Source organism: Schistocerca nitens, chromosome 8 (genome assembly GCF_023898315.1).
Source record: "Schistocerca nitens isolate TAMUIC-IGC-003100 chromosome 8, iqSchNite1.1, whole genome shotgun sequence".
NCBI classification, from domain to species: domain Eukaryota; kingdom Metazoa; phylum Arthropoda; class Insecta; order Orthoptera; family Acrididae; genus Schistocerca; species Schistocerca nitens.
In genome coordinates, this window is record NC_064621.1 from 207,426,264 (window position 1) to 207,435,545 (window position 9,282).

General features: G+C 43.9%; 1 pseudogene; it reads left to right on the forward strand.

The window, feature by feature from the left end:
- The first annotated feature begins 5,555 nt into the window (after nt 1–5,555).
- Nucleotides 5,556–5,673, forward strand: LOC126200102 (5S ribosomal RNA; annotated as a pseudogene).
- The last annotated feature ends 3,609 nt before the right edge of the window (nt 5,674–9,282 follow it).

The window sequence follows — 9,282 nt, forward strand, 5'->3', positions numbered from 1 at the left end:
GAGGATATAGATGCACATCATGAAAAGCAAAATGAGAATATTGGAATGTAGTAGACTTAAATCTGATGATGCTGAGGGAATTAGATTAGGAAGTGAGACAAAGTAGTACATGAGTTTTCCTATTTGGACAGCAAAATAACTGATGATAGTCGAAGTAGAGAGACTGACAATGGCAAGAAAAGTGTTTCTGAAGAAGAGAAATTTGCTGACATCGAGTATAGCTTCAAATGTCAGGAGGTCTTTACTGAAAGTATTTGTATGGAGTGTAGCCATGTATGGAAGTGAAACATAGACGACAATTAATTTAGACAGGCAGAGAATGTAAGTTTTTGAAATGTGCTACAAAGGATGCTGAAGATTAGCTGGATAGATCACATAACTAATGAAGAGGTTGTGAAGAGAATTAGGGAGAAAAGAAAGGGATCAGTTGGTAAGGGGACATTCTGAGGCATAGGTATCACAAATTGAGTACTGGGTGGAAGCTTGGGGGAAAAAATCGTGGAGGCAGGCAAAGAGATGAATACACCATGGAGATTCAGAAGGATGTAGGTTGCAGTAGTTACTCAGAGATGAAAAGGCTTGCACACGATAGATTAGTACGGAGAGCTGCCTCAAACCAGTCTTCGGACTGAACACAATAACAGGATTAAGACATGCTACAAGACGTCTACTGTTATACCAATTTTTGAGGGACGATTGATTAACACGTAGGACTGACAGTTCCGAGGACATCAGTTCCCTAGGTCTGATGGTGTAACATTTCTTTTACGAAGTCAGTTCATGGGGACTGACAGTGCAGTTTTCGTTTGGACAACGTCAGTGTAAGCGAACAGCAGTATCAAGTTTATTATAATACTGAATACCAACGTAGAGTTTAGATTTGCACATATTGTAAACAGTGACCACTTGTTTAGTTAATTCTCTAATTGCATTTCACCCGATTCGTTTTGGATTTGTCTTTCAACATTCAGAATAATATACAACCAACCTGTGTGCCTTTCGTTCCTTTTTTCCAATTGAAGTTTGCTTCTTATACCGACCTTGAGTGGAGTCCCTTCATGCGATTTCTGTGTGAGCGCATCTGTCAACTGTTTCCGAAATAATGTAAAGTTTGGAAGGTAGGAGACGAGGTACTGGCAGAAGTAAAGCTGTGATACCGGGCGTGAGTCGTGCTTCGGTAGCTCAGTTGGTAGAGCACTTGCCCGCGAAAGGCAAAGGTCCCGAGTTCGAGTCTCGGTCGGGCACACAGTTTTAATCTGCCAGGAAGTTTCATATCGGCACATAGGCAGATTATTAATACGCAGAGCCCGTGAACGAGAATCTTGGTGAAACTCGTCAAATGCTCACGTGCTACCACTAAGCGCTAAATAGTTGGATGCCCACGACTCTCCACAGAATGTGGGTTTCAGAGTCTTATCTGCTCCGTAAAGTTGAGACGTGTAATGCCACTCTCTCCTTTTAACAACATTGTCAGTCAGCATATTTTAGGTCATCTCGGTGTTCGCCAGTACTACATTTGGTATGTGTGGTTTACGACTTTTTTGCATGGGAGAATTGTGGGCAGGTTGTTCTTATAACTGCATGTGGAACCCGTAAAGCACTTACGAAGGGCCGTAGTGGAGACGACGGAAAACAGAGAGAGAAATGCGGGCCATAAATGCTGTGTACAGCGACCTGGCTGTGTGGGTGATTCTGGGAAGCAGTGCTCAGTAGATGTTACCGCGGAGGGACTTCTGTTCGATACCCTCTCCTCCTTCTGCTTGGAGTCTGACAGATGGGCGCCGGTTTGCAGAACTCTTTACTTGATCCAGGTGGCAGTCCATCGCGGGGGCAGCCGAATGGCAGAAAGTGGGTGGAGGAAGGTGTTTAAGGGAGACTGCTGTAGACTGATCTTTTCTGCAAACAGTGGGAGGCCACAAAACTCCGTGCATTCTCATGTTAGACGCTGCGACGTTACGGACAGAGTGGCTGCTGCATGTGTTTAGTGGAGGCAGGTATGTAACCCCCTCTGACGCCAGGAAATCGTCAGGTTCTTTAGCCAGCGGCAAAAACGTATATTTCACAGGCACGACTGTCTTGGGAAGCTTAACAGGTTTCTTTCAGAAATTGGCAATGATCGATCTGGAAAGATTAGATCACTCTGTAAATGAGGGACTGAGGTCCCATATAGGTAGATGCTTCTTTTTTTCAGTAAGTGCTTACCGTGAGAACGACGCCTCCTAATCTAAAATCTTCTTTTTTCAGACAAGAGAGATTTGGAGTTGCTGATTGGCTCCTATCAGTGGAGGCTTGCTCCCCCAGTGTCGGAACGCCGGTGCTGTGTCTGGATTGACTACCACGCCAACAGAACAGACAAGAGGGGAAATTGAATGTGGGGGATATTTCGATTGGTTTATGCAATGTTGAGGCCGTTTCGTTCATGCTAATTCGGTTCCATTACCGAGGCTTGGTGGAAAGTGGTTGTGATTCTTTGCTTCTTTCTCTTCTGGTCCTCCCCTGGTAGAGAATTCCATGTCTTTCCCAGGTGGGTGAGACTTGTCATCTGTATCTTGTGGTGAACTGAGAGCCAGTGGCTCGTCTCAGGATATGCAAAGCAGAGGCTTGCATCCCAGTGTGGGAATCCCGGCGCTGTGTCTGGATTGACTATCAGGCCAGCAGAACAGACTAGATGGGAAATTCTATGAGTAGAAGATAGTTCGATTGGTTTGTGCAACGTTGAGGCGGTTTTGTTTTTGGTGATTCGGGTCCTGTACCGAGGCTTGATGTAAGTGGTTGTGATTTTTTTGTCTTCTGGTCCCCGCCTGGTGGAGAACTTCACGTCTTTCCCAAGTGGATGAGAGCTGTGATCTGTGGACTAAGAGCCAGCGGAACTGCATATCGTCTCGGACATATCATAAGTCACGAAGTTGGAATTATTCGTCCTGAGTCGGCCGTCTGACTTTTGATAATTCCAACACGCGACGTCGTGCATGTGAGTCAAATTGGTTTGGCCAGACCAGCGAACGGGTGCACCTCACACTGAAATCTGGCGGGGTTTTGACCTCTGATGGGGAAGTTTCCAGCGTTCTGATAATCAGAACGCCAGGCCGCGTAATTTGCAATTTTTCGTGGGCGCATCAGAACATTACAGCTGTCACAGCGCGCCGACTCTCGCCCAATGCGCATCGTTTTCTGTTGCCGCTTGAATCGAGGTAAAAGGGTAAATACTGCTGCACCAGCATAGGGGTGTTGAATAATATTCAGACTTCTCTGTTCTCAGGTGAACCATAGTTTGTGGTATACTTACTCGTAGTTCCATTTCAATAGAGTTGCGCCTCACAGTGGATTCCTGTAAACTAATTCTGATAGCGTTATAAAATGGGTTAATTCAGGGGAAGAATCTGTACAGATTCCACCCCAATGTATGCTTTGCCTAAGAAACACCGTTGCTTTTCTGATTTGTGTATGTCTATTCTGTGTAAGATTTATCATGTCGTTCTAGTTACAAAAAGATTAATAAAACTTGTCATTTTTTTGCAAACTTATATAAGCCACTGTTCTGATTAATACTCCCTCTACTGTTCACTGTTTTTATTTTGTTGTGGTGGTACATTGGTACACCAGCAATTTAACGTTCATTCATATGAAATTAGTTAATCTGATTGTTAATTTGAGTTCTGGAAGTATCCATAGGCATTGGCAACAAAAGTGTCATGAGTAAATTCACTAATTCATCTATAAAAATTAAGGGTGTAGCTCTTCATGTAAAGATAATACCATTTAGCGTCACTCAGACATATATTTATGATTAAAGCAAGCAACGGCTTGCAAAACAGGATTATTTTGTCTGCGGCGGTTATAGGTTACCGTTGCTGTCTGCGTAAATATCATTAAAAAAAAAAAAAACTGCAACCATCCTTTCACGCCAGCGAGAATTTCTCTCAAAAATTTCACATTTTTCTCCTTTGACGGAAAAGAATATTCGTGGTGCTTCATTTACAATGGCTTTTATCTGATATACATCGTCTTTACATTCATTTGAACTCCGCGTCATAATGTAAAAATCTACTGCTGCTGGAGAAAAACCAACGTCTCGGCCACGGTTGCAGCGGCCTTCTTGTGGGTCTAATGGTGCGTTCTAGCTGTGCAGTGTCCTTTATATTTTGTTGTTACTGTTTACTGCGCATGACATTACGTCATAATTTTATAAGGGTAGTTAATTTCATTAGTCACTTAAGGAAGAAGGAGAGGGAACTTTATTTTAATAGGTTATTGCGGTGGAGGGAGAACGTGATCTCTTTTGTCTATTGGCTCTTGTGTCATGTGCCGGCCGAAGTGGCCGTGCGGTTCTTGGCGCTGCAGTTTGGAACCGCGAGACCGCTACGGTCGCAGGTTCGAATCCTGCCTCGGGCATGGATGTGTGTGATGTCCTTAGGGTAGTTAGGTTTAACTAGTTCTAAGTTCTAGGGGACTAATGACCTCAGAAGTTGAGTCCCATAGTGCTCAGAGCCATTTGAACCATTTTCTGGTGTTATGTGCCATGACTGGTGGTCACCGTCGGAATGAGAAATTTGCTGCTGTTTACCAACCGCTGGACGACGGCCGCGCGGCGTCAGTTACGCGCCGGTAGTGCTCGCGCCTCGTGTTGACAGTGCGGTCTGTTGGGCTCTGATTGCTGGCAGCCAAGGTGGGGCAAGCCTGAGTCCATCCTCCCTGTTCATGTTATTAGGGTGTGTAAGTATTTCGATGGCCTCTCTGATTTTGCGTTTCGTCATAATTGGCTGCTTGGCCAACACACAGGCTTCGCTGAATTTTATTTCTTTCCCGCAGTCTTGCTGATGTTCTGCCACTGCGGATTTGTTGTGTTGCCCTAGACGAATATAGCGCTCGTGTTCCCGAATGCGCGTTACTATTGGCCTACCAGTCTCGCCGATGTATGCCTCTCCACTTTCCGCCTGGCGGATTAGTGCCGGGGACCGGCACGCCTTCCCGCCCGGAAACAATACAGATACAAAGATAAATGGATAATAGATTACCAGAGACTATGGTTCCCTAGTAATAAAATGCTCAGAAAATGTCCCTGATTAACATCTGAAATTTTCGTGGTAGATTTACCTTACACGTAAGCATATGACAGTTATTAAATGTAGTCTATGCTGAATTCAGAGCATCAGACGTAAAAAAAAAAAAAAAAAAAAAAAAAAGACCTGGGACGGAACACTCAGTTAGTCAAACATAATTTGCTTTTAGGGAACTGGCTCTAAGCTTCTCGAAGGTGAGAGACTGCTGTCGAAATGCGTGGTAAGATTGCAACTTGTCACGAATTTTATGTGGTTGATCTAGAGTTTGTAAAGGGAATGAAATAAGTTCTTATACAGGGTCTTAGAACGTTTAGAGGATATAAAAAGAAAGTACTTTATGTGACAGAACTGTCTTTGGTACACAGTTTCCCCCCTAAAGATCCATGAATGTTTCGGCGCTAGTGATGTTCAGAGACGGTATTCATATTGCCACGTGATGAGTACTATTTTAGAGAGGTTGCTGGTCTGTTATGAATTTCGTTTTGTGGAGGGAGATCCAACGGCCTTGTCGCAGTGGTAACACCGCTTCCCGTCAGATCACCGAAGTTAAGCGCTGTCGGGCTGGGCTAGCACTTGGATGGGTGACCATCCGGTCTGCCGAGCGCTGTTGGCAAGCGGGGTGCTCTCAGCTCATGTGAGGCAAACTGAGGAGCTACTTGATTGAGAAGTAGCGGCTCCGGTCTCGGAAACTGACATACGACCTGGAGAGCGGTGTGCTGACCACATGCCTCTTCATATTCGCGTCCAGAGACGCCTGTGGGCTGAGGATGACACGGCGGCCAGTCGGTACCTTTGGGCCTTCATGGCCTGTAAGAGAGGAGTTTAGATTTTTTGTGTGGGGAGATGGAGTGTTCGGTGTACGCGACTCCGGTAGACGCTCCGGAAACGCTGGTTGCTTGTTTTGATGAAGCTGCAGCCCTCCCTCATAAGACACATTAAAAAGGATGCGTTGCTTCATATGAAAAAACAAGACAGAGTTCGGTGTGTGACCGGTTTGTCGATTTGACCCTAATTCGTGACATCACAGTACCGAGGACTGCTTCCATTCTGACAGGTAGCCTGTAATATGACTAGGTGTTCACACTGACAAGGGAATATCACCGTCTCTGAACATCCATAGCGTGAAAAAATTTCATGGATACGGAGCGGGGAAACGGTGCAACTGTGTCATTTCTTTTCCCGTGAAAACTCTAAAATTTTGTATAAGCAGTTTTTGAACACCTTATATTTTACTAATGTTTCACCTTCGCTTGTCCTTCGGCTAAACTGGAATTTATATAAATATGACTCTAAAAATGCTGATAGGCTGCTAAATGAAGGAAATCTACACGGTAGTCTATCCTTTATTATGTTGACGCGTTTCGGGCAAAGACCCTTCGGAGCGCCTAGTAAAAAATACGAAAAAGTACAAATAATAGTAAATGCACCATAAATGATTTACTGCCTTGTGGATCTCCATCATTTTAGCAGCCTACCAGCATTAATAGAGTCATTGTGATTGTGGCTGCATACCTCCATCAATAATTTAAGTCTGATCTACGTAAATTGGAATTTAAAAGAAATTGAGTTTTAAGGAAGGTCACACCAAAGGCTAAGCAACAGAATAATGACAATGCTCCTCCCACGCGTGCCTACTCATACGACACACTAAAAAGGATGTGTTGCTTCATATGGAACAAGACAGAGTTAAATGTTTTTTATTCCCATCTTTGATCAAAATATCAATTCTTTTGACGATGACCGGTTTCGGTCAGTAATGACCGTCCTCAAATCTTTTGTACACCATGTCCTAAGGTGATAAGGCCGTACTGGCATCACTTTAGGACATGGTGTAGAAAAGATCTGAGGATGGTCATTACTGACTGAAAACGGTCATCGTCAAAAGAATTGGTATTGTGATCAAAGACTGGAATAAAAAACATTTGACAGTATTGGATCATATACGCGACTGTGTCGCAGCTGGTAAAAAAGAGTTCAGTGTGTATGACCGGTTTGTCGACATGGCCCTGATTCGTGACTTCATAGTACCGGGGACTGCTCCCAATCCGACAGGTAGCCTGTAATATGACTAGGAATTCACAGCGACAAGGGAATATCGGTGTAGGAGACGCGGAAGCGAATGTGCACTGCTCCTTCAATTGGTTCGTGACGCGAGCCGGGAACAAGTGACATATGGGCCATTACGTAGGCGGTAAGTGCGGCGGCGTCAGCAGCTCTCTGGAAACACGCCTGTGGGTGGGCCTCCGCGGCTCGTGTACATGGCGCCACCAGCTCTTGTTTACGGAGGATCTGATGCACCGCCGCCTCGCATCGGCCGCTTTGTTGAAGAGCTCGCAGACGGCACAGCGCAGCGAGGCAAAGCGCCGCTTTGTGCTACGCCCTCTCCCTCTCTCTCTGTTTACTGACGCCCCTTAATGGACGCATGCACGGACGCGCCGTCGCGGCGCCGCCACAGGAAAACAATAGCTGTTTACCAGCGGATATGGACGCGGCTGCCTGCCTTTCCGCCCTACCCAGAATTTTCTCACTTCCGTCGCGGTTCGTCCAGAGGCGAACAACAACAGTTTCCGGGCGCTGCAACGACAGCGAACAATCTTCCAAACTTTTTTATGCCAGTTGGAATAATTACTCACTTCCGGTGCTGTCGGGGAGAACTGCCGTATTCCTTTTCGGTATACACTCTTCCGCAGAAACTATAAAGATTTTAAAGCAAGTTGTTTTACATGAAATGATCTGAGGACGCTAAAAAGTCGAGTAGTTGTAACGCAGAAATAATACCCTCTGCCGCCTGAGCACGTATTCGTTAATTCTATTTGCTCTAATGTCTCTGGATGTTAAAATTTGTGTATTTTTTGCTTTTTTAGTCATTAGTCTAGAAAGTGTTGTTAATAAAAATTCTCTATTTAAACTAGACTGAATTGTATGTGACTGCTTTAGTCTTTAATAAAACTTGCATCTGACTGCGTATTTAACTGAACTGAACTTTATCTGACTACATGAAAATATTGTTGGAAAATTAATACTCAAACTACACATCTGACAGCATGAAAGTTTAGTGGTAAAAATAAATGAAAGTCACCAACCTGCATTTGACTGCGTCTGTGGACTTAGCTCGTGCACTCCTTCCCGTTTAGTCGATAATAAAACATATATTCAACTAAGCCGTAGTGCAAGGGCATAAAATTGTCATTCTAGATAAGTTTACTCATTTTGGCCCTGTTTGTTACTTAATAAAAATTCTGTCCTGATCTGAATAATTTGCCAACTGTGCAATGGCATATAGATTATTTTACTCTGATAAATGAAATTATTAGCTTTACTCATGGGAACTTTACTATAATGTACCTTTTGGTTCAATGCAAGCACAGGATGCGGAGAACGACATAAGGTGTGAGATTAAACTCTAATTTTATCTAAAAAAAATTTATTGTTCAAACTTTTAAGGCACATGTGAAAAACTAAAAAACACTTCTATAGCATGGATTTACGAGAAAGTTTCACAAAACGCTTATTGCATTAACAATGGGATTTCTATCTAGCTTTTAGACATTATTTAACCAAAGAAAACCTATTTTCTTAATTATTCTTTCTAGTTTCCCCAGGTATGTGCCGAGTTTCGCTCAATATATAGCTTATTAAGTGTGTAGCGCCAATTCTTACTTTGATGCTGTCACGACCCGGCTGCCTCCCGTCTGCTCTCTCTGCGCATCTCCTCACCACTACTCAAACTCTTACCGCGTGCACCTAGCTCTGTTAGTTGCCAAAGATCTTACTACTTGAAGATGTACTACTCGTCCAACCTTGCGGTTGGGAACTATCGACATTTTTCACTGGCTCTATCCTGATCAAATCTCAGCACATACCTTTCAGTCTAAGTGGCTTGATGCGTCCTGCAGCAATCTACTCTCTTAAGAGTAGCCCTTGCATCCTATGTCGTCAATTATTCGCTGGATGTATTCCTATCTCCGCCTTCCTCTGCAGTTTTTACACTCTATGGCTCCCTCTATTACCATGGAGGCTATTCTCTGATTCCTTAACACATGTGCTATCATTCTGTCCCCCTCCACTTGTCAGTGTTTCCCATGTGTACCTATCTTCTCTGATTGTGTGTAGAACCTCCTAATTCTTGAACATATCATCCACCTAATTTCAACATTCTTCCCTATCGTAACGTCTCAAATGCGTCGATTCTTTTATTTCCGGTTTTCCCGCAGTATTTAAG